The 26,507-nt window shown below is 45.1% G+C and overlaps 4 non-coding genes and 1 pseudogene across 4 annotated transcripts; 2 read left to right on the top strand and 3 right to left on the bottom strand.

The window, feature by feature from the left end:
- Nucleotides 1-26,507, top strand: part of LOC144698070 (uncharacterized) — a 106,494-nt pseudogene that overhangs the window by 23,154 nt on the left and 56,833 nt on the right.
- On the bottom strand, nucleotides 2,775-2,856 carry trnas-aga (transfer RNA serine (anticodon AGA)). The gene has a single exon. It is a non-coding gene; the product is annotated as a tRNA-Ser (tRNA).
- trnat-cgu (transfer RNA threonine (anticodon CGU)) lies at nucleotides 5,641-5,713 on the bottom strand. The gene has a single exon. It is a non-coding gene; the product is annotated as a tRNA-Thr (tRNA).
- trnae-cuc (transfer RNA glutamic acid (anticodon CUC)) lies at nucleotides 7,391-7,462 on the top strand. The gene has a single exon. It is a non-coding gene; the product is annotated as a tRNA-Glu (tRNA).
- trnak-cuu (transfer RNA lysine (anticodon CUU)) lies at nucleotides 8,637-8,709 on the bottom strand. The gene has a single exon. It is a non-coding gene; the product is annotated as a tRNA-Lys (tRNA).

The raw sequence follows: 26,507 nt of genomic DNA, 5'->3' as shown, positions 1-26,507 counted from the left end.
TTCTGACATCAATGGTTAAAATCAGAAATAATGGAAAACGTAGTCGGCAGGATCTGAACCTGCGCGGGGTAACCCCAATGGATTTCAATCCATCGCCTTAACCATTCGGCCACGACTACAGACCTTGGCAGCATGCCTGTATTATTTATATGAATTCATAGAATGGTTACTGCAGAGAAAGAGGGCCTTCTGCCCGCCCTGTCTCTGTCACAACCTAGCCAGGCATGCACGCGCGTTATTTCCTATGTGAAAATTCAGGGAGATCAATGTTGTTTCCTCTTGGAGCCTCAGCTTGTTCTAAATTTCAAACTGTGGAAAGTAATCGACCTACAAGAGCCACAAGGTTGCAATGCATTCCTCTCAATCATCAATAACGTCATTCACATCTTCCACTTCTTTGCTGCACCTCCTTCCAAACATTGCAAACTCCACTTGCATCGTTCATCCTGATATTTTTCTCTGACATTTTAATATGAAGCTGCACAACGAATGTTAATCAAGTTTGTGATGGTGAATATTTGTCCATCCCCTCGGGGAACTGAAGCACATTGACACACATAGAGATATACACCAAGAGTGACAGAGGCCGATGGAGAGAAAAACACTCAGAAAGCAAGGATCTCACCAACTTGGCCAATTATTGTTCCATTTCAGACTCCAAATGTAGTGAATGTTTGCAGATGAACAGGACTAAGAAACGCGGGGGTGTTTGGGTGGTTTAGTTATTCATTTGACTGATAATTTATTCTGCAGACAGTTTGTGTCCATCAGGAGTGGGAAGAAGGGGAGTTGGGAGGATTTGAACCAGGTGGAAAAACGCCTTAACCACCCGGCCAGGACACCTGGGTAAAGGCTGCATGTTGTTTGTTTAAAATAATAGAATGAATACAGGGAGTTCCAGTGAAAGAAGGTCTTCCAGTCCGTGCCATTGTCCCACCTTTTCCCAGTCACCCTGGGATTTACACAGCCTCTCCTCATTCTTCCAAATGAAATACAACACGGCACAATTCAGCTGCCCCTTCACAGCATGGAGAATTTTTGGGAATCGCCTCAAATAACAAAGCACCAGAAAGTTTGGCAGTGAAGCCCAAATCATCAGAGAGATCGAAACCTGAACCAGCAGCTGAGCCCACTCGGCCTCACTACCACATTCAGATTAGACACAAACATTGTCTTCACCAACATTGACACTGAATTAGAATATTAAAAATAATGTTCAGGAATAGGCCATTCGGCCCCTCGAGCATTCTCAGCTACTTAATAAGATCAGGTGAAAACTTCAATCATCCTCCGCTTTGTGACATCCAGAAGTTTAGTTGCTGAACAGTCTCCACTCAAAATAAAGAGAGAAATGTCCTGTTAACTGCTTTTTTATTTTCGCTGATATGAAGTCAGAGAACTAACATGGATAATATTTGGGTAGTGAAAATAGGAAACTGAACCACATTGACACACACAAAATCACAAATATGCGCGTTGTTAAGATTTGAAATAGTGAATATTTTCACACTGTCTTTCAATGTGCAGAAAGTGGAGCTGTGATCAGCTTATAGCTCAGAAGCTGTACAACAAGAATGTATATAACAGGCTGATGCTCACGGTGCCTGTTTGGAGTCGGTGAGCTGCTTCTTACGATTGAGACCATTTAAATATCGTTCAACGAGTCCAGTTCCAAATTCTGTGCTCAAAATGATAAGAAAACTCGCTGAATTTGTCTATTGTCTTGAATTCAAAGCATCCCATGGAAGATAAGAAAGTTCATCTTAACCGTGGTGTTAGGAAACATAAAATGACAGAAAGTTACAGCAAAGAAAGAGGCCATTCGGCCCTGTATGCTGCTTTCAAAGAACAGTGTGATTGGTTGATCTGAATATTCAAAGATATTCGTCATTTAGGAAGAATGGGGAAAAAGGAAAACGAGGCGGGGTCGCGCTGTTAATAAGGAACGAGATCGGTACATTAGTGAGAGAGGATCTTAGATTGAAGGATCAAGATGTAGAATCAGTTTGGGTGGAGCTAAGAAACAGAAAGAGGCAGCAAACATTGATGGGAGTTCTTTATAGGCCGCCAAACTGTAGTGGAGTTTACTTTTATAAACTTCACCAAGGACAAGTTTCTTTGACCAAATGGTCTGTGTCGGATGAACACAAGTGTCCTCTTCAGCCAATGAGAAGAACCATTGCTGTTGGCTGGAACATGAAATCGATACTTTCCTCCTTTAAGGCAGTTCTTAAAGCTGCCCCCTTTGACCGAGCTTTTAGTCATCTGACCGAATATGTGGCTCGGTGTCACACTTTGTTATATAATGCACCTGGGGAACGCCTTGTGACGTTTCATGAGGTACAAGGAGCTTAATAAATATAATTTGTTGTTGTAGTCCATATATAGAAAGAGACAAACTCCTCTTGCCTCTTTCATCCTGATATTTTTCACTATAACTTTTTAATGTGAAGTTGCATAGCTAATGTGAATACAGTTTGTGTTCGTTAAAATGTGTTCACCTCCTCGGGGAACTGAACCACATTGACCCACACAGGGGAACACAAGCAGAGATATACACCGAGACTGACAGGGGCCTAAGGAGAGAAGCATGCCAGAAAGAAATCATGTCACCAAATTGGCTAATTTTTTTTTTCCAGTTCCGACTGGAGATTTGCAGAAGGCAGAGAAATGAATGGAAATAAGAGACCACGGATGTGTTTGGATCTCTTTTCCTCGATTCAAACGTTCATTAATTCCGTCTGCGCACGGTTAAAATCGGAAGTAATGGAAAACGTAGTCGGCAGGATTTGAACCTGCGTGGGGTAACCCCAATGGATTTCTAATCCATCACCTTAACCACTCGGCCACGACTACAAAAGCTATTACGCTTATCACATTATTTATATGAATTCATACAATGGTTACAGCAGTGAAAGCGGTCTTTCTGCCCGTCTTGTCAACATTTTCCCCAAAACCCTGCAATTTATCATGTCTTTCCTCGTTCTTCCGACCAAACTGGGAATGAAAGAATGAGAATGATCCACCCTGGCCTGTAACCGCCCCATCAGTCTACTCTCCATCACCAGTAAAGATATGGAAGTGGTCATCAACAGTGCTATCAAGCGGCACTGACTTAGCAATGACCGGCTCAATGATGCCCCTTTTGGGTTCCATAAGGACCACTCAGCTCCTGATCTCATTACAGCTTTGGTTCAAACATAGATAAGAGAGCAGAACTCCAGAGATGGGGTGAGAGTGACAGCCCTTGACATCAAGGTAGAATTTGACCAACTGTGGCATCAAAGAGCCCTAGCAAAACTGGAGTCAATGGGAATCAGGGGAAACTCTCCGCTTGTTGGAGTCATACCTAGCACAAAGGAAGATGATTGTTGTTGTTAAAGGTCAGTCAGTGGGGAAGTTTGCCGATGATTGCACAATGTTCAGCCATGCCCCACTCCACAGATACTGCAGCAGTCCATGTCCAAATGCAGCAAGGCGTGGGAAATATCCAGGCTTGGGCTGACAAGCGACAGGAAACATACAAGTGTCAGGCAATGGCCATCTCCAACATGAGATAATCCAACCATCGCTCTTGATGTTTAATGGCGTTACCATATCTGAATCACTCACTATCAACATCCTGGGGGTTACCATTGACCAGAAACTGAACTGGATGGGCCATATAAACACTGACTACAAGATCAGGTCAGACACTAGGAATCGTGCAACGAGTAACTCACCTCCTGACTCCCCAAAGCCTGTCCACCATCTGCAAGGCACAAGTCAGGAGTGTGATGGAATTCTCCCCACTTGCCTGGATGAGGGCAGCCCCTGCAACACTGAAGAGGCTGGACACTGTCCAGGGCAAAGCAGTCCACTTGACTGGCACCACATCCACATTCACTCCCTTCACCACTGACGCACAGTAGCGGCAGTGTGTGCCATCTACAAGATGCACTGCAGGAATTCACCAAGGCTCCTGAGACACCAGTGTCCAAACCCACGATCATGACTAGCCAGATGGACAAGGGCAGAAAACACATGGGAACACCACCACCTGGAAGTTCCCTTTCAAGTAACTCACCATCCTGACTTGGAAATATATTGTCGTTCCTTCACTGTCGCTAGGTCAAAATCCTGGAACTCCCTTCCTAACAGCACTATGGGTGTCGCTACACCTCATGGACCGCAGCGGTTCAAGAAGGCCGACCACCTTCCCAAGGGCAATTAAGGATGGGCAACAAATGCTGGCCTAGACAGCGAATCTCACATCCCGTGAATGAATAAAAAAAGATCCAGGTTAGCCTGCAAATTATATCGCTTTGTTCTCCTTCACTGCAAACGTCAGTGCCTGGAGCAAGTCTGACGTATTGGCTCAGGTGAGGAACGAGCTGAAGCTTTCAATATTGGTTTTCTTAACACGGAGTTTCCAAATGGGAATTGTGCAGGGCGAAGGAGAAAGAGAAGGAAATTGTCATAAATTATAAAGCTCTTTGTACAAAACTGACATAGACAGGATGGGTGGAAGGTCCTCTTACTGAGCTGTGCCATTTGATGAGGACATTGTTGATCAGTCTGTCTCCAGCATTCCTAATGAGAACAGCCGAATTCCATTTCTTCAAAACAAAGACCCAAAGTGCTGCTGCATGACGTCACCATTTAACATTCCAGACAGCTTCATTGGGATCTTTACAGCGCAGGGTTTGTGCAGGGCATTGGGGATCACGGTCACCTCATACACGAATGGTTCTCTGTTTGAAACCAGGAAGTAGCATTATCAAAATACAGAGCGGGGAAAAGTTGCATCGTTGCTGTTTTTTTGTGAAATAGTCAATGACTGTATATCTCACAGCCATGTGACATTTATACTTCCCAGGTTTTGAATGATATTCTGAAAAATGCACTGTCCTTAAGAAATGGAGAAGGATGGGGGCCGAATTGCACTAAGATAGTTCGCACATGTTTGAGCTGTTGAATGAGCTGCTGATGTGCTGTGTTATCTGATGATTCTAACATTAGATCAATTTCTCTGCCGCATGGCTGAGGTTTTCAGCCGAATTATACTTCCACAAAGCAAGGTTCAGAAGTGCACTAAGACTGCACGGCTTGACGTTCTCGGTCGTTTGCAAAGAGCTGCGCTTGTTTTTGTTGTGTTGTGGTTATCACATTTGCTTTAGACACCGAAGATTCCCTGATTCGAAATTCACTGCAGAACAGCATTTGTGGAAATTTTTCTTGCTGTCATTGACAACCTGGGTCTGTGTGACAATGAATTTTGATGAGATGGGAGGAGGGGGAGGGGGGAGGGAAAACATTGAATGCTTCTTCTTTGAGTGCTTTTGAACCACCAAGCTTTCAGTTAACAGCCGAATGCACTGACAAATGGTACCAGACAGACTGATGCAACTTCTGCGTTCCTTGTACAAAAAGTCTCTTTGAACACCAGAACATAACTTTCTCAGCTTTTGAAAAATGCGCTGCCTTGTTGGTTTTTTTAAAAAATTATTTTTAAGACCAAGTGAATAACTTCAGACTTGCTACATTTCCTGCTGTCTTGCTAAGCAATCACCTAACCCATCTAACTTTGCAGCCTCTCATTGTCCAACCCATCGCCTACTTTTCCACAGAACTTGGTTTCATCAATTAAACTTTAACCACAGGCTCCAGCGAGAGTTGAACTCGCGACCCCTGGTTTACGAGACCAGTGCCCTAACCACTGACCTATGGGGCCAACTGCCAACTACAATGCACGGAAAGTTGACCATAATCAGTGGACGAGGACCAGGGTAAAGTTCCAAACGAATGACATTTGACCGGCCTGGAAATGTCTGAGAGGGAGAACAGGAAGTTAAAAGATGCGGCATGAAAGCGGCAGAATTTGACGTGTGTCAGTTTCTTTCAGTGATGAATTTCTGCCGTGTGTCGCCTTGTCAGTTTCACAGGTGCCGCAGGGATGAGGTTGGCGGCACCTGGTTAAAATGAGGAATAATGGGAACTGTAGTCAGCAGGATTCAATCCTACAGGGGGAAAACCCAATGGATTTCAAATCCATCACCTTAAACATTGAGGTATGAGTAACAGCTGCTCCAGAGCTCAAATGTGTTCTTATCAAATCAGAGATGGCGACAAAATAAGTCATTCGGCCCATCGTGTCTGTGCTGGCTCTCTGGAAGAGCAACTCAATCAATTCCACACGCCCGCCTTTCCCCCACAACAACTTATATTGGGATCTTTACAGCGCAGGGTTTATAGAGGCGAGTGGGGTCATATTCGCTTCACATATGATGGAGCTGCGGTTTGAAACCTGGTAAGAACATTATCCAAGCTTGTTTATTTGAATGAGGAAAAGTTCGATAATTTACGTTTGTTGTAAATATGAACACGAGGGTTGGAATCCTGCTGAGTAAAGTTTTCACCATTTTTGATTTTAACCAAATTAATTATCAATTAATTATAAGGAAACCCATCCAAATACACGGTTATTTTCTGATTCCCATTCATTTGTCAACATTCAGGGAATTTGCTTTCGGAAATGGAACAAACACTGAGCCAAGTTGGTGACAGCCTTGCTTTTTGTGTGTGTGTGTCTCTCCTTAGGCCTCTGTCACTCTCGGTGTATATTTCTCTGTGTCTGTTCCTCTGCGATTGTCAATGTGGTTCAGTTCCCTGAGGGGGTGAAAACGTTTTTAACGTCACAAACTTGATTCACATTAGTTCAGGTTAAAATGTCGATGAGAAAAGTATCAGCGTGAAAGATAAAACAGGAGACTGGTCCTTTCTATATTTATCCTACAACAACAACTTGTATATATAAAGCGTCTTTAACCTGTTGAAACGTCACAAGGCGTTACCCAGAAGCATTATATAACAAAGTGTGACACCAAGCCTCATATTCGGTCAGATGACTAAAAGCTCGGTCAAAGGGGGAGGCTTTAAGAACTGTCTTAAAGGAGGAAAGTATCGATTTCATGTTCCAGCTCTTCTCATTGGTGAATAAGTCAAATGTGTTCAACCTAAACAGACCATTTGGTCGGAGAAAGTTGTCTCTGGTGAAGGAGATCGGGAATTTTTTTAAGAAAGTCAAAAGTTGCCTCCATAATCCAAATGTCAAGCCTTATTGGTAGTTTCCCTGATGTCCAGTGACTCGGGATTGGCGCTTCCATTGGACCAACAGCGAATAGGGTGGAGGGTTTTGGAAATTGAAAGTTACACATGAGTAGCTTGTGGGACTATTTCACCTCACTGTCGATTTCATGTTCCAGCTCACAGCAACTGTTGTGTGCATTGGCTGAAGAAGTCATTTATCTTGAACCTAAACAAGCAGTTTTGTGGTGAAAGAGATCTGAACTCAAAAACAATAGGCAAAAGCAGCGTAGACAAGCCGAATCGAAAAGAATCTGGTGCAACTTCCCTGGTGGTCTAGTGGTTAGGATTCAGCGCTCTCACCGCCGCGGCCCGGTTTCGATTCCCGGTCAGGGAATGTCAATTTATTGAATTTGTCGAAACGAGTGTCGATCACTCATTGATTGGAAACGTTTAAAAACTCCACCAGAATCAGAGGAGTGAGAGTTTAAGTTTTGCCTCAGAGCCGGAAAACATCATACTCGTGAGTGGAAGTGAAGGAAGAGGAGAAGAGAAGGGCTGTTTGCAAAGAACTGACTATAGAAATGTTGGTGTGAGGCAAAATATGGGTGGGAGAATTATGAATTTTGCTGCTTCCTGTTTACACTGGCACAAATATCACTCCTGATGGATCATCCAATCACTACTGCTCTTTGAAAGCAGCACGCCCGGCCGAATGGCCACTTTCTGTGCTGTAACTTTCTATAATTTTATGTTTCCCAACAGCACGGGTCATTCTGCCATTTTATAACCCACTCGAGCGAGATGTACTTTCTTACCTTGTATTCGGCTCTTTTGAAACCAAAACACGGAGCAAATTCAGCGAGTTTTCTTGTCATTTCCAGCACGAGATTTGTCACGAGACTAATTGAGCGACACATTAATGGTGCCAATCCTTCACTGGAGCTCACCGAGTCCAAAGAGCAATGTTATCATCAGCCTGTTTTGTATCTTCTTGCAGTACATCTGCTGAACAATATAAGCTGATCACAGCTCTGCTTTCTTCACATTGAAACCCAGTGTGAAAATCAATTTCAAAGCTGAACAACTGGGAGGAGAGTGACTGTGGATAATCGACACTGAGCACATTCCTGTAATCAGTATCTGGGAGAACCAGGAAGATGAGATCCAGGTGTCTCTTTACCCACGAGCTTTACCCATTCCCACGAACTGGCTGTGTCTGCATCGAGCAGCTAATTGACCTGGGGGCTGGACGGGCGGAGGGAGCTGGAGGCGAGGCAGGGACAGGAGCAGAATGAGATGCGACAATAAAAGTGCTTTGAATTTGACGTCTATCAGTTGCTTTCAGTGATGAATTTCTGCCTTATAAGTTTCACAGGAGCCGCAGTGATTAGTTGGTGTTTTTTAAAGCAACAAGATTTAAAAGTAAAAAGATAAAAGCAAATTACTGCGAATGATGGAAATCGGCAACAAACACAGAAACTGCTGGAAAAACTCAGCAGCTGGAGGGAGAAACAGGGTCAATGTTTCCAGACCGTACGACTCTTAATCAGATTTTTAAAACATTACAGCGCCCAACGTGGGGCTCGAACCCACGACCCTGAGATTAAGAGTCTCATGCTCTACCGACTGAGCTAGCCGGGCATGTGAAAAACTGTCTCGTATCCCAACTTACATGGATAAACCTGTTGCTTTGCACCTGATACCTCAGCTTGGTCGGAATTTTAAAGCGCGGAACGTAATCGGCCTACAAGTGCCCCAAGGTTGCAATGCATTCCTCTCAATCATCAATAACATCATTCACATCTTCCACTTCTCAGCTGCACCTCCTTCCAAATACTGTCATCCATTTTCCTCAGGATTTTCTCCTGGATTTAATATTTACCTCCTTTCTGCCCTCATTTTGAAATCAGGCTCACTTCATTATCCAACACAAATTGAATTGCAAACCTGACGGACAAACAATGGAAAACAAGTCACTCGGTAACACAAATCCCATGGTGCTCATTTTCAGATTCACAACAGTCAGTTTTTCAATAAAATGGGGGAATTTTACAGTGAAAAGAATTAGAAAGTTGGTGTGACTTTTATTTGTGCCTCACTCACTCGGGTATTCTGTAAATGCTGCTCCGAGGTGTAGTGAGCGGGATATACTGTACCTGCATTTTCCTGAGCCTGTGCTTGGTGTATTGGGAGGTTTGGCCTGGGTTGGAGTATCTTGCGTCCCAGGGATGGGCAGTAACCCGCTGATTGAAGCTGCAGTCGCCGCTTTCTGCTGGCAGCGGGTGATTGGAGAGTGCAGGGCCAGAATATTGCTGCTTTTCTGCTTTTCCCTGTCTCACTCACTGTGGAGCTGAGGAAGAGAGAATAATTGATAGGTTCGTTTGATTCCAACAATTTCATGGATTTCTAATGGGTTAGATGAAGGTACAGAGTGGGTCCAAATCTTTTCTCATTGTATTTGACAGAAAACGTAATTTTAAAAAGAAGCTGTTTTTGTGGGAGCTCACTGGACAACAAAAGACCTGCCACCGTTTGGGGATATCTTGCAGCCCAAGTACCCAATGACAACCCGGCACTGTGTGGCAATGATTGGTGATGAGGGGGAGAAACAGTAAAAACCTTCACCCTCTGGCTGGTTTTGAATCACCAACCTTTCAGTTAATAGGCAAACACGCTGACCAATTGTGCCACAGACACTTACACAAAACTAATTGATAAGGTAGCCCAACCAGGGTGTCAGTGAGTCTAATCTTCAGATTGCCACTACCCAGATGGCTGTCGCACTCTATCAGTTTTACTCTTCCAAAATAAAGGGTGGGACATTCATTGTGGACACATGGAAGCAGTCTGATCCCACCCACTGCAGACACATCCATGTCACTGGGAACCAGCTCTCCTACAACCGATGCCATCTCCCTTCCAGCCTTTCATTGTCTTGTCTGTTACCAAGTATTCTGATCGTCCAGAAGCCGATATTAGGTTTGAATTCCTGATGTGCAGTAACGAGAATCCTTTCACTGTCTCAGATCAGTTAATTTCACTGATAACATCAGAGTCAATGTTCCAGCGTCTGAAAGAAGGGAAAGGTGCCTTGACTTTCTCTGGTTCACCCTTCATTCGCATTGGATTCCATTCCTCAAAGGGGATTTTCATTTCCTTCTTGAGCTCCCTGACCACATCTGGCAGCATCTTTGGATTGAGAGGCTTAATTAACATTTAAGATGCAGTGCAGTTCTAATGAAAGGCCACAGACCTGAAATGAAAACGATGTCTCTCTCTCCACAGACGCTACAAGGTCTGCTGAGAATTCCAGCATTTTCTGTTTTTATTTCAGATAACCAGCATGTGCAGTGCTTTGCTTTTTTTTCCCTGATTAGTGAAACATATAAGACCCTGAGCAGTACTTGACAGGGCGGGTTTGGAGGGGATGTTACCCCTTGTGGGAGAATCTAGAACTCGGGATCGCTGTTTAAAAATAAGGGGTCACCCATTTAAAACGGAGATGAGGCGATATTTTTTTTTGCTCTCAGAGGGTCGTGAAACTTATGAACTCTCTTCCTGAAAAGGCTCTGGAAGCAGAGTCGTTAAATATTTTTAAGGCAGAGGTGGATATATTCTTGGCAAGCAAGGGTGTGACAGGTTATCGGAGATAGGTGGGGCTACAGATTTCAGGTGACTATCAGATCAGCCATGATCTTATTAAATGGTGGAGCAGGATTGAGGGGCCGAATGGCCTACTCCTGCTCCTTTTTCTTATGTAGTGCTAAGAATGTGGAACCCATTACCAGTAGATTTCGAGATCATGTCTGAGCTGAAAATGTGTAGGTAAATTCACACAGTAAACAGATTGTTCACCAGTTAAAATTGGAAAGGGATTCACTCTCATCCCATTTACTGATACAGCAACACAGTCTTGCTGTTGGGAGACAATTCAGATACTTCACGTGTACAAAGGGCTTTATTCAGTTTTCCCACAAGTTAACACTCCAACTTTAAAAGTTCAAAGGATTTGATCCACAATCAGAGAATTGATACTGGCAAGACACAGTTTAACTGTTCCACGTATAGGGGGAAAAGTCAGGAGCTCACCCCATCTGCTGAGACTGCACTGAGTTCAGATGTAACTGTAGGATCATTATATCCAGGAGAGAATTGTGGTGGAGCCCTGAGCAATTTAGCCGCTGCATCATTTAATTCAACAATTTTATGTCTTGCCCCTATGTCACCCATCGTATTCTGATTACAGGACATAGGTTTCTGTTCTACAATATGGTCTTTCAATGGCGGAGCGGAGACCCAGGTTTCACTGCGAGACAGAATATACCCGATCCTCACTTCAGCAGCTTTCTGCGCGTGCGCATTGCGGTGTATGCTGGGGCATGCGCATTTCGGTCTGTTTCCTGAGCATGCGCAGAACTGCTCTGTGACTGAAGCTGCTCAGTGAGGGGAGAGAATGTCGAGTGGAGCAAACTAACAGATTTAGTGGGTATGTGAGGAGGAATGGAGCCAGCGGAGTGGGCAAGGAGGCTTCATAAAGACACAATTCAGGCCGTAGACCCCAAATAACAAGGTACCGGTCTTGTGTTTGGAGAGAACGGGCCGAAAAAGTCTGGATTTCTCCCTTCGCCAGGCCCGGGGTAACGGCCGCCATCTTTATAGGGGTCAATGTGCAGCAGGGCGCATGCGCGGTCATCCTGGTCCAGATAACAGGAGGAGAGAATGTTGTGAATTCCTATCCTGGATTGACAGGGATGGATTTTGGAAACTCCTTTTCCAGGGGTTTAGAAGGGGAGGATTTACACACAGCAAACTCATACCAAGAGAAATGCTTGGCTTTTCTGAATTTCTGTTCGGGACTGACTGATGGATTTTGTGAACTCTACAGGATGTTAGAAGAGGAGGGCAAACTCGAGGGAGATGAGAAACCAAAACCAAAACCAAACATCACGTCAAAATCTGAAAGTCACTTGTTTCGCCAGGACCTGAATATCACCAGCCTTTGAAAGTAAGCATTGAGTTCCAGGTCATTACCAGTCACTGGGTTAAAAAAATCTCTCCCTGGCATCCCCCTTGTGGATCTTGCCCAAAATTTTAAAACTCTGTTCCTTAATCCTTTCATAATCAGCTAACGGGAACAGCTTTTATTTAACTACCTTTCATAATCCTGTACACCTCTATCAAATCTCCCCTCAATCTCCTTTACTCCAAGGAGAACAACCCCAGTTACTCGAACCTCATCTTACAGATAAAACCCCTCATCTCTCGAACCATTCTGGTTAATCTCCTCTATACCTTCACATCCTTCACAATGTGTGGTGATCACTGGTTTGCACAGACCCAGATGTTCTGTGTCCGTGTCTGTGACATCATCACACATTGACAATTATACTGTGACATCATCACACATCAACAATTACACGGTGAAATCACCCCGCTCCCTGGATATTTCCTCAACTGGGAGATTTTTCTCTGATTCCAGTGTTTCTGATATCTTTCCAGCTGCAGAATCCAGCAGGAGAGTTTAAAGTTGAAAACTGAAACTGTTTCAGAGTTGACTGTTTTTCACCATCCACCTACAATTTAGAGCTTTTAGTTCTATGCTCTGCATCTGTGAGACGCTCAATGGCTCTGGGGCTGGTGTGGCTCCTTTCCTGTGGATCTGAATCCATGTTCATCCATTGCTCTGTTTCACCTCTGCCCTCCCTGATCACTTCTCTGCCATTTTTTAACTTCCCCTGTCTCTAATAATGGATGTATTTGAGTTATGTTTAGTATTTTACTGTTACTACTGTCGATTGTGTCTAAATGAAGTTTCCACCACTGTCCACCCCCCGACCATGTGCTGCTGGCTTCCCAGCTTTATCTTCACACAGTATCTTTCATAGTCAGGAATTGCTTTTCCTGACCTATAGTCCATTTCTATTCCACTTCTAAGCTTATATTGACCATCAAATTCTGCACCATTTTTACTCCCTGAGAGGAGGCGATGGTTTTAGTGGTATTGTCACTGGACGAGTAATCCAGAGACCCAGGGCAATATCCTGGGGACCCAGTTTCAAACCCCGTCATGGCAGATGGTGGAATTCCAATTCCATAACAAAAATCTAGAATTAAAAGTCTAATGATGACCGATGATGATTGTCCTAAAAACCCACCTGGTTCACTAATGCCCTTTAGGGAAGGAAATCTGCCGTCCTTAGTCTTGCCTACACGTGACTCCAGACCAAGCAGTGGTTGACTCTTCACTGCCCTCTGAATGCTGGCCTAGCCAGTGATGCCCACATGAATTTAGAAAAATCATTCTGCACACCTTGAAACGTTAACTCTGTCTCTCTCCACAGATACCAGCATCTATTGTGATCCCCAGTTACCTGTGGAGAAGATGATGTTTGACCTTCTTAAACAGCTGCAGTGCATGTGGTGAAGATGATCCCACAATGCTGTTAGGTAAGGAGTTACAGGTTATTCATCCAGCGATGATGAAGGAACAGTGATATATGTCCAAATCAACAGAAACAATTTGTATTTATATGGCACTTTTAATGTAAGACAATGTTCCAAGGCATTTCACAGAAATGTTAACAGCAAGGTTTGACACTGAGACAAATAAGGAGATATTAGGCCAGGTGACCAAATGTTTGGTCAAAGAGGTAGGTTTTAAGCAGTGTCTTAAAGGAGAAAAATGAAGTAGAGAGGAAGAGAGGTTTGGGGAGAAAATTCCAGAGCTTGGGGCCATGGAAACTGACAGAATGCTCAGCAGGTCAGAACGAAAGGAGCACAAACATCTCAGAGGGTTGAGAGGCTGGATTACGGTGATAGGGAGGGGCCAACATGGAATTTCAAAAAGTGGATGAGAGTTTTAAAATGAAGGTGCTTCTTATCCTAGATCCTTTGTAGGTCAGTGAGCACATGGGTGATAGGTGAACAAGACTTGGTGTGAGTAAGCACACGGGCAGCAGAGTTTTGGATGAGCTCAAGGTTACAGGGAGGTTGAAAGTGGGAGGCCGGCCGGTAGTGTGTCAGACAAGTCAGGATGGTGTGTGACTTGGAGGGGAACTTGGAGGCGATGATGCTCACATACACTTGCTACCCTGGTCCTTCTGGGGGTGGGGGTTGAGGGATTGGAAGATTCTGTCAAAGTTCTGCTTATGTTATAGATATAAACAATCCATCTCCTTCGCCTCCTTTGCTACCTACCTCTTTTTCTCTCTCTCTCTCTCTTTCCATTGAGGCCAGTGTAGATCCAGACTGGGTGACAGGTTCCACTTCCTGAAGGACATTAGTGAACCAGTTATGTTTTTATGACAATCCAGCAGTTTTCATGGTCATTTTTTCCTAGTGCCGGCCCCACAAATTCCCAGATTCATTTAGCTCAATTTCACAACCTGCCTTTGTGTTTTTGTGGGTTCTCTCTCACTCCTTTTTACTGTTTTAAATTAATTTCACAGGGTATTAGAATGGGAGAATTTGCAGTCGGGAAACTGAAACCCAAACATCACATCAGGATCTGACAGAGTCACCCAATTTATCAGAAACAGAATATCATCGGATTTTGAACATGGAAGGAAAAAGCACCGTTCACAGTGGGGAGAAACCGTACACGTGTTCTGTGTGTGGACGAGGCTTCAGCCAATCACCTGGCCAGGCAGGACATAAATGCAGGCATAGCGATGAGAAACCGTGGAAATGTTAGGACTGTGGAAAGGGATTCACTTACCCATCTGACCTGGAAACTCATCGACGCAGTCACACTGGGGAGAGACCGTTCACCTGCTCCGAGTGTGGGAAGTGCTTCACTCAGTTACACCACCTCCTGACACATCAGTGAATTCACACTGGGGAGAGGCTGTTCGACTGCTCTGATTGTGGGAAGGGATTCATTAGTGTATCTAACCTGCTGAGACACCAACAAACTCACACTGGGGAAAGACCCTTCACCTGCTCAGAGTGTGGGAAGAGATTCACTCAGTTATCCAGCCTGCTGAGACACCAGCAAATTCACCCTTGGGAGAGGCCATTCACCTGCTCCAAGTGTGGAAAGGGATTCATTGATACATCCATCCTGCTGAAACACCAGCGAGTCCACACTGGGGAGAAAACTTTTAAAAGCCCAGACTGCGGGAAGTGTTTTAAAAGTTCCGGGAACCTGATGTCCCATCAGCATGTTCACACTGACGAGAGACCATTCAGGTGCTCTCACTGTGAGACTGGGTTCAGATGGTCATCTGACCTTACAGTACACCAGAGAATTCACACTGGGGAGAGACTGTTCACCTGTACGGAGTGTGGGAAGGGATTCACTCGATCATCCAACCTGCTGAGGCACCGACACGTTCACAAGTAACGACAGTGATTGGGATTTGCTGATAATTACATCCAGGACTAAACTATGTTCATTGGGGTCAGTTTCTGTTGATCTTCATAAACCCCAGCCCAGTTATAGGGGGCCATTTGTATTTTTGAAGTGCTGTGTGTTAAATACAATGTATTGAGTCTTTTTAGTACCTTTAACACAAATTAGTTCCTTTTGAAGGACTCTGCCTCTCCCCTGTCACCTCCATCCTCACCTCCAACAACAAGTGTGAGGAGCTCATGGAGCTTCTTTGTCACTAAGATTGAGACAATCCGATCAGCTGCCTCTGCTGCTTCCCTCCCTCCCACTAGCCCACTGGGCCAAAGATCTGTCCTCTCAGGACAGGGGTGAATTGCATAGAATTTGCATCAAGAAGTGAATAAAATAGGTGCATTTCAGGGGGAAATGGATAGCTCTATGAGAAAGAAGGGAATAGATGATTACATTGGTAGATTTAGCTGAGAAAAAATGGGAGGAGGCTCGAGTGGAGCGTAAACACCAGCATGGACTGATTGGGCTGAATGGCCTGGTTCTCTGCTGTATATCCCGTGAACTCCTGTGCAATCTAGTCTAAATCCATGGTATTATCTGTCTGGAAGCAGCATGGCATAAAACTGAAAACTAAAATCGAACTTTACCAGGCCATTGTCCTGACCACCCTGCTGTATGGAGCAGAATCCTGGGCCTGCTCTTGGAGCCACATCAAAGCTCTGGAACACTTCCAGCAAAGACACCCGAGGTCCATCCTGAGAATTAGATGGCAGGACAAAAATCACAAACAACGAGGTTCTCCGTCACGCTGGGTTCAACAGCTTGGAGACCACCCTCCAGAAAATTCAGCTCCGATGGCCAGGCCATGTTTCCCACATGGACAATCACAGAATTCCCAAGCTGATCTTCCATGGGGAACTGTCGCAGGGCAAACAACATCAAGGTGGTCAGTACAACCGATACAAGGACACCCTAGAAAAGAGCCTCACAAACATCTGCATTGCAGACCGCCTCTCCTCAGAAAACACTGCAGTCGACCGGCCGAGTTCTGGTCACTACATTATAGGAAGGATGTGATTGCACTGGAGAGGGTGCAGAGGAGATTTACCAGGATACTGGCCGGGCTGGAGGGTCTGAGCTATGAGGAAATATTTGATAGGCTGGGGTTGTTTTCCCTAGAGCAGCGAAGGGGACCTCATAGTGGCGGATAAGATTATGAGGGGCATAGTTGGGTGGATAGGAAGGCACTTTTTCCATTAGTAGAGGGGTCAATAAACGGGGGCATACATTTAAGGTAAGAAGTAGAAGGCTAAGAGGGGAGTTCAGGAAAATTGTTTTTTCACCCAGAGGGTGGTGGTGTCTAGAACTCACTGCCTGAAAGGGTGTAAATGATTTGGGTGGTTGAGTCAGAAACTCTTGTAATATTTAAGAAGTATTTAAATATTCACTTGCATTGCCTTAGCCTCCAGGGCTATGGGCCAAGCGCTGGATAATGGGATTAGTGTAGTCAGAACTTTGTGAGCAGCGTGGACACAATGGGCCGAACGGCCTTCTCCTGTGCTCTATGAGTGTATATGTGGAGGCAAGCACTGAAATTTGGTTCAGCGTGTTTCGAGGACCATCTACACCAAACTCAACATCCAACGTGCCCAGAGGAAGGTCAGAGGTGGCGCAGCTGCAGAAGTTAACCCAAGCACCACCAACAACAATATGAACGGTCAGTTCTGTAGATGTCCATGTCGAACCCACACCAAACTCTTCAGTCAGGAGAGGACCCACAGGAAATTATTAAATCATTTACAGTTTGGGGACTTGAACAATGAGAAGTCTACCCCAACATTATCCCTGCTCTCTGGATCGGGGAACTATACCCAGTCTGTATTACTGTGGTGCTGTTAATAAAGTCAGCATGAGACAGTCTGTTGTGAGCTTGATTATCTGGTGTCTGAATCCACAAGATTCACCATTTAGAGTCAACAAGATGAACAAGGAAACATATCACTGCCCAAAACTCCAGCTCGATATTCCCATGAGAAAGTCTGTTATCGAACACCTCGAATGGACAGAACAGAGAAAGATCCCAACTGTAAGAAACCCTTGAATCATTTGTAAATATATTTCAAATGCTGACAGATTCCAGCTGTCAGTTTCCATCACATTGAAGTTAATGGAAGGTGAGAACGTGGTTATTCTAGAACTATAAAAAACACTAGTTAGAGCACAGCTAGAGTACTGAGTCCAGTTGTAGTCAGCACATTACAGGAAGGATGTGATCACACTAGAGTGGGCGCAGAAGAGATTTACCTAGATGTTGGCAGGACTGGAGAATTTTAACTCCGAGGAAAGATTGGAGAGGCTGGGGTTGTTTTCTTTGGGACAGGGGAGGAAGAGGGGAGATTTAATTGAGGTGTAAAAATTATGAGGGTCCCAGATAGGAAGGACCCATTTCATTTACAGAGGTCAGAACCAAGAGGATAGAGATTTAAAGTAATTAGTGGAACGATTAGAGGGGAGTTCAATAACCCAGAGGGTGGTGGGTCTTGGAACTCACTGACTGAAAGGGTGGTAGAGGCAGAAATACACAGATTTAAAAAGTGCTGGGATATACACTGGATGTGCTGTAACCTACAGGATTACGGACCAAGAGCTGGGAAACGGGATTAGACTGGATTGCTCATTTTCAGCCAGTACAGACATGATGGGCTGAATTGCCTCCTCTGTGCTACAATTTCTATGATTCTGTGGTGACAAGTGGTCCTCGTGTTTTTATCTGAGACAGGCCTCAGCCCAGTCATTTGCCCCGAGTGTCGATGTGATGGTTCAAGCCAAGAGATGCCGGGTACCGGGAGCAGCAGGAACGATAAATAAAACCGAGGTGTCAGTAAATACTGATATAGTTTATTTGTATCTAGTTCCATTTTTATAAATTCTGCTGAATGTTGCCCTCAACCAGTGTCAGGATATTGGATCAGAGCCACCATGGAAAATGAATTTGACACCGGTGAGATAGTCAATGTCAACTGGATCCTCAGTATCTCTGTAACCTCCTCCTGCCCCACAACCCTTCCTGTAAATACAAGGTGTTGTTCTTGGATTACACCCTGAGATAGACAATGTAATTATATTTTAACCTTTATTCTTCAAGTAAAGTATCTTTCTTCAGGCTGTTCTCAAGGTTGTGCAAGATGAAACCAAACAGTGATTTATTTGTACTTCTTGCAGTTTAGTTACTGTATTCACTGCTCACGATGTGATCTGCTCTACATTGGGAAGACCAAACACAGATTGGGTGATCACTTTGTGGAACAACCTCCGTTCAGTCTGTCAGCTTGACCCTGAGCATCCGGTCACTTGTCATTTTAATTCTCCGCCCCACTCCCACTCTGACCTCTCTGTCCTTGGCCTCCTGCAATGTTTCAATGAAGCTCATTGGGGGCTCGAGGAACAGCAGCTCATCTTTCAGTTCGGCACTTTACAACCTTCTGCACTCAACATCGAGTTCAGCAGTTTCTGCACCAACAGAGAGTTGTCAGGATCTGGAACATTCTACCTGGGAAGGTGCTGGAACCTGATCCTATCAGGAATTTTAAAAGGGAGTTGACAGGGATTTGGGATTGAGGAACTTACAGGGTTACAAACAGAAAGTGGGCATGTGGGACTAAACACAACTGCTCTTTCAAAGAGACAGCACAAGCACAAAGGGTTGAATGGCCTCCTTCTGTGCTCTAAGTTTCAATGATTCTAGGAGTTGGCCATTTAGACCCTCGAGTCTGTCCCACCATGCAATCAGATCACGGCTGATCTGTGACCCTTTGTCTCCTGTCCCTTGATTTATACCTTGTGTTAGGAAGGATCTATCAATGCCAGATTGAAACTGAACATTGATCAAGCATGAACTGCTAATTCAGGAAGAGAATTCCAAACTTCTCCCAACTTTATCTGAAGAAGATTTTCCTAATCTCACTCCTGAAAGTTCGGGCTCTATGTTTTAGACTATGTTCCTCAGTCCTGGATTCCCCAACCAATGGAAATTGTTCCCCTCTATCTACCACACCATTTCCAATTTATATCATGAAAACTTCGAGAAAATCCTCCTCAATCTTCTAAATTCCAGGGAATACAAACCTCACAGTGAGATGATGAATATTGGCAGAATGAATAGGGTACTCAATGGTACAGTCCTAAAGGGTGTGTAGGGACTGGGGGAGCTGGGGGTTGATGTTCATACACATTTGAAGGCGAAAGGACATATTGAGAGAGCAGTTCGCAAAATATATGAGATCATGGGCTTCATAAGCAGATTTAATGTGTATAAACGCAGGGAAAATAAGCTGACCCGTTATAAAGCTCCGGTTAGGTCACAACAGGAGTATTGCATCCAGTTCTGGTCTCCACACTTTAGGAAAGGGGGAGAGTCCTTGAGAGGATGCGGAGGAGATTTACCAGAATGGTTCCAGGAAAAAGGGAATTCGGTTACAAAGGGAGATTGGAGAAGCTGAAGTTGTTCTTCTTGGAGTTACAGAGTTGAGGGGAGATTGGACAGAGGTGAACAAGATTGTGACAGGTTCAGATAAGGTGGACAAAGAAAATGTTGTTTCCATTAGTTGATGGTACAATGATTAGGGGGACACATATTGAAGGTTATGGGCAATAGATACAGGGCAAATGCAGGGAGGAACATTTTACACAAGTGGTAATTACCCAGAACTCACTGCCTACGAGCAGGCTGGAAACAGACATGATAAATGCTTTAAAATTAAATTGGACCAGCATTTAAGAGAAATAAACATGCAGGGAGTTAAAGACACAGTGGGGCAATGAGACAGACTGGATTGCTCTACAGAGAGCTGGCATGGACTCAATGGGCTGAATGGCCTCTTTCTGTGCTGTAATTACTCTGATGCATTTGTTTGACCACTCCTCATAATTTAACCCTTGGAGTCCGGTTGTCATTCAAGTACATCTGCACTGCTCTCCCACTAAGGCCAATATGGTCTATCCTTCCCATGGTGTGATGCCCAGAACAGAACACAGTATTCCTGAGCAAAAACAGAAATAGCTGGAAAAATTCAGCAGGTCTGGCAGCATCGGCAGAGAAGAGCAAAGTTGACGTTTCGAGTCCTCATGACCCTTCAACAGCATTCCTGTCCTGATGAAAGCTCATGTTGACTCGAAACATTAACTCTGTTTCGCTCCACAGATGCTGCCAGGCCTGCTGAGTACTTCCAGCATTTTTCATTTTTATTACAGTGGTTTAGGTGCAGTCTAACCAGGATTTTGAAAATGTCGGTGCTTTTCCCACAAACAGAACAGACAAACCTTTTTCCTTCCACAATCAAAGTCCGATGATATTCAGGACCTGAGGAATCGAGTGACTCTGTCAGATCTTGATGTGAAGTTTGGTTTGAGTTTCCCCGTCTCCAAATCCGTCCCATTGAAAATCCTGTACAAATGAGACTATAAAAAATCCATCCCTGTCAGTCCAGGATAGAAATTAAGAGAGAAACATTTCTCTGGGTTGGAGTTTGCTGTGTGTAAATCCTTCCCTTCTAACCCCCTGTAAAAGGAGTTTCCAAACACTGGGTGTAAACTGGGCTCCGGGAGTTTGTAATCCGGGTTTGGTGTCCTACACCGGGTGTTTGTGAATCCTCCCAGTCCACCCTCCGGCTCCATTCCTCTCCTGCACTCGGCCTTTTCTCTTCCGCTGGACTTTCAACCCGACCCCTTCATCCCGATCCCCACCCGCGCTGCGCATGCTCCAATTCAAGCCCGGCCACGCCCCTCGTTCACTCCGATTGGCCGGAGGAACAGCCGCTCCCGCTGGTGCCCCAACCCGCCCCCTGTCCCTATTGGTCCGGAGCTGCCGTCAATCATTGTGAGTTGGGGCATGTGTAGCGCGTGAAATCAGGCGTGAGGAGAGCTGGAGCGAGCGGGTTTAAAATGCGGGATTTACAAAGACCGAGTGCGGACTGAGAGCTGGAAAAAAACCCGTGAGCACAGAAAGGGCTGGCGGGTGAGTTGGGAGGCTTTATGAATTCACGGTCTCTGTCCTAAACCCTCAATAATGAACCATCCTTCCAAACACAGAGTAGGCCATTTCTCCGGAAGTAGGTCCGAGTTAACGGCTGCCAACTTTATAGGGGGCAAGGAGCAGCAGAGCGCATGTGCGGTCACTATCTTTATAGGGGGCAAGGAGCAGCAGAGCGCATGTGCGGTCACCATCTTTATAGGGGGCAAGGAGCAGCAGAGCGCATGTGCGGTCACTATCTTTATAGGGGCAAGGAGCAGCAGAGCGCATGTGCGGTCACTATCTTTATAGGGGGCAAGGAGCAGCAGAGCGCATGTGCGGTCACTATCTTTATAGGGAGCAAGGAGCAGCAGAGCGCATGTGCGGTCACCATCTTTATAGGGGGCAAGGAGCAGCAGAGCGCATGTGCGGTCACCATCTTTATAGGGGGCAAGGAGCAGCAGAGCGCATGTGCGGTCACTATCTTTATAGGGGCAAGGAGCAGTAGAGCGCATGTGCGGTCACCATCTTTATAGGGGCAAGGAGCTGCAGAGCACATGAGCGGTCACCATCTTTATAGGGGGCAACGAGCAGCACAGCGCATGTGCGGTCACCATCTTTATCGGGGGCAATGTCCAACAGGGAGCATGCGTGGGCGCCATCTTTACAGAGGCTGCAGGCCCGGATGAATGTCCCGCAGGAAGGACAATAAATCAAAGATAGAGTTTGGTGTGAAATCAATCAGTTGTTGTAAAACAGGAGATCAGGGTAACAGTCAGAAACAACAACAACTTCTATTAACATCATAAATCATCCCAGTGAGCTTCACAGGAAATCATAAAATAAAGTATAACATTCAGACACAGAAGGAGGTGACCAAAATACTTAAAATAGTCACTTGTTTGTACAGAATTTGATTATTAATGAAAAAAGAGACAAGCTGTCAAAGCTTTTCCTGTTGCACTCACCAGGACAGACGCAAGAATCCCAAATTTCAAAGGGAACCACAATTTATACTGCACAAGAAAAGGGTGCTGATTGGTTGGCCTGTCGGCTCTGATTGGTTGTTGCCATGGGCAATACAGCCATGAGCTGTCATTCTCTCTGCTTTTGTTTAATTCCACAAAAGACCCCGTGCCTGGACTTGTTCCTTCTGCCTGCAGAGGACAGGTCCCTGTGGATGAACATACGTAGCTTCTAGCAAATGCAAGTGAGACACATTACAAGCCTGACTGATAATTTTTGAAATTTGGTATTCTTCCCTCTATCCTGATGAGTTCAAGATAAAATGTTTTGACAGAATGTCTTTTATTATTAATACTCAATTGTCTTAAAGTGGGAAAGTGTGGTAGACAGAGGGAGAGAATCTCAGAGCTTGGGGTCAAGGGAACTGAAGGCACGGACACTCATGGTGGAGCAATTAAAACAGGGAATGCTAGAATTAGAGCAGTGCAGATATCATAGAGGATTGTGGGTCTGCAGGAGCCACAGAGAGGAGGCCATTGGGGGATTTGAAAACAAGGATGAGAATTTTAATATCAAGTTGCTGCTTGAACGGGAGCCAAGGAAGGTCGGGGAACCAGCCTAGCTGTGAGTGAAGACACAGACAGCAAAAATATGGATGTCTTCAAGGTTACGGAGGGTAGAATGTGGGAGACCAGCCAGGAGTGTGTTGGAATGGTCGAGTCTGGAGATAAAAATGGCCGTGATAAGGGTTTGAACAGCAGATGGGACACTCCTGAGACAGGGGTGAGGTCAGGTGATATTACAGAGGTGAATCTTACAGGCGATCTTAGTGATGGCACAGACATGAGGTCAGCAGCTCATTTCGAGATCAAATGTAACACCGAGGTTGTGAACAGACTGGTTTAATCTCAGACTGTTACCCGGGAGAGGGATGGAGTTGGTATCTGGGAAATGGAGATTGGAGCAGGGACTGAAAACAGTGCCTTCAGACTTCTCAGTGTTTAATTGGAGTTAATTAGTCATCAGGAAGAGAAGCAGGAGCCAGAATGGGCCATGAGAGTGATCCCAGGTTTCACTTAGTTAGAGAGGGAGAGAAGGAAGGAAGGAAACCCTGGGAGGTTTGGAGAAACCACCTTCATGATCGCTTATTAAATCTCCACAAAGTAAGTTTTGGACACAAGGTTAACACCTGCTATTCTGTATGGTCGGTCAGGGGGTTTCAGATTAATGTTTTGTCACGAGTAATCACTGAAGTGAATGATCAGACATATTGTCACCTCCAGTTGTAGAAATTTGTTAGAAAAATACAGAAAGAATTGTCCAAAACTCTGTCTGGATTTCAGCACAGGGAGGAGGGAGAGTGTGTGGGACGGGGATTTGCAGCTTTGGGGGAACAAGAGAGGAAAAAAATGTTCCATAGAAACTAGAATTGTCTGTTCTGAATTTATATCCTGTACTGACAGTGATGGCTCTTGTAAACTCCTTTTACAGAGAATTAGAAGGGGAGGATTTTCAGGCAGGAAACTGAAACCAAACATCACATCAAGATCTGACAGAGTCACTCGATTCATCAGGACCTGAATATCATCACCTTTGAATGTGGACAGAGAAACGTTTGTCTGTTCTGTCTGTAGGGAAAAGATTTCAAACATCAGTGTGACTGGAAAAGTACCGAGACACACACACACACCCGAATGAGAGTGTTCCAGTGAACTGACTGTGGAAAGAGCTTTAACCAGTTATAAAGCCTGAAATAACATCACACCATTCACAGTGGGGAGAAACTGTACATGTGTTCTCTGTGTGGACGAGGCTTCAACTGATTACCAAACTTGGAGAGACACAGGGATACCCGCACCATGGAGAAACCGTGGAAATGAAGGACTGTGGGAAAGAATTCAATTGTCCATCCAAACTGGAAATCCATCGACGCAGTCACACTGGGGAGCGGCCGTTCACCTGCTCTGAGTGTGGGAAGGGATTTACTCAGTTATCCCACCTGCTGACACACCAGCGAGTTCACACTGGAGAGAGACCATTCACCTGCTCTGAGTGTGGGAAAGAATTCAAGCGGTTATCCCACCTGCTGACACACCAGCGAGTTCACACTGGAGAGAGACCGTTCTCCTGCTCCGAGTGTGGGAAGGGATTCACTCAGTCATCCCACCTGCTGATACACCAGCGAGTTCACACTGGAGAGAGACCATTCACCTGCACGGTATGCGGGAAAGGATTCACTGGGTCCTCTGAGCTGCTAAAGCATCAGCGAACTCACACTGAGGAGAGGCCATTCAGCTGTACTTCCTGTGGAAAGAGATTCAGGACTTCATCGAACCTCAAAGTACACCAGCGAATTCACACTGGAGAGAGGCCTTTCAACTGCTCCGAGTGTGGGAAGGGATTCACTCAGTTATCCCACCTGCTGACACACCAGCGAATTCACACTGGAGAGAGAACATTCACCTGCTCTGAGTGTGGGAAGAAATTCACTCGGTTATCCAACCAGCTGAGACACCAGCGAGTTCACACTGGAGAGAGGCCATTCACCTGCTCCGAGTGTGGGAAGGGATTCACTCAGTTATCCCACCTGCTGACACACCAGCGAATTCACACTGGAGAGAGAACATTCACCTGCTCTGAGTGTGGGAAGAAATTCACTCGGTTATCCAACCTGCTGACACACCAGCGAGTTCACACTGGAGAGAGACCATTCACCTGCACGGTATGCGGGAAAGGATTCACTGGGTCCTCTGAGCTGCTAAAGCATCAGCGAACTCACACTGAGGAGAGGCCATTCAGCGGTACTTCCTGTGGAAAGAGATTCAGGACTTCATCGAACCTCAAAGTACACCAGCGAATTCACACAAGGAGAGGCCGTTCTGCTGTACTTCCTGTGTAAAGAGATTCAACCTTCATTCCACCTCAGTGTACACCAGTGAATTCACATTGGAGACAGGCCGTTCACCTGCTCCGAGTGTGGAAACGGATTCACTCATTTATCCAACCTGTTGAGACACTAGCGAGTTCACACTGGGGAGAGGCTGTTCACCTTCTCCGAATGTGGGTAGGGATTCACTTGGTCATCCCACCTGCTCAGACAGCAGTGAGTTCACAAGTGACTGCAGAGGTTGGATTCTGCTGTTATTGCTGCTGTTAATCACACCCAGGACTGAACCATGTTCATTCTGACAGTATTGGTTTGTTTCTATTGATGTTAATAATCCCTGTAACTGGGCTGGAGTTTAATATCTTGATGTCTGTTAAATAAATCATTTTTGTTTCAAACTCTCAGAATGTCGAGTCCTTGATTTCTCCAGGATAAGAGGAGACTAATTGATGTCCTGTTCCCAACTGCTCCATTTTTGGATCTTGTCTCCTTTCCAACCCCAGATTCTTTCAGTTCTCAGAGCTTTGGTTACTCTCATGGATAAGTTCCAGCTCCTCACACCTCCCAGAGAGCCTTGGGATCCAGGGAAGTATCAGTATTAAAAACAGAAAATGCTGGAAATAACCAATACTTTTCCAAGTGCCAATTGATTTTGTCCTGGATTATTGTCTCCAGCTTTTCCCCTCCACTGATATGAAGCTGATTGTCCTGGAATTGCTGTGTTTTTGAACAGGGGTGTAACATTTACAATTTGTCAGTGCTTTGACACCACTAGGATATAAGGATGATTGGAAGATTGTGACCAGAGCCTCCACAAGTTCCATGTGAAGGATGCTGTCTCTGACAGTGCAGCAGTCCCTCAGTGTCACCCTGGAGTGTCAGCCTAGATAATGTGCTCAGGTTTATTAATATTTCCTCTTGTTATTGATGAGGGTCATTAAGAAACAATGGACTCTTATGATGTCATCCAGTCCCAGTGCGATGATGTCATGGAGACTATTAAATACCAGCGGAGCCTTAGTGGTGAAAACAGTTTTGTTCAAGATGGCAGCAAGTCCATTACTGATAGATCAGCAAATGGAATTAATGGGAAAGAAAGTGAGGCAGCTCATGAACATCAGTAATAGTGTTGTGAATTATGAAGATGAACATGTATAGTATACAGGTCCCATCTCCCAAAAAGCTGACCCCATCTCCTGACACACTGTCCCACCTCCCGACACTCTGCCCCATCT

This window comes from Cetorhinus maximus, chromosome 23 (genome assembly GCF_964194155.1).
Source record: "Cetorhinus maximus chromosome 23, sCetMax3.hap1.1, whole genome shotgun sequence".
NCBI classification, from domain to species: Eukaryota; Metazoa; Chordata; class Chondrichthyes; order Lamniformes; family Cetorhinidae; genus Cetorhinus; species Cetorhinus maximus.
This window is presented reverse-complemented; position numbering and strand designations above follow the sequence as displayed.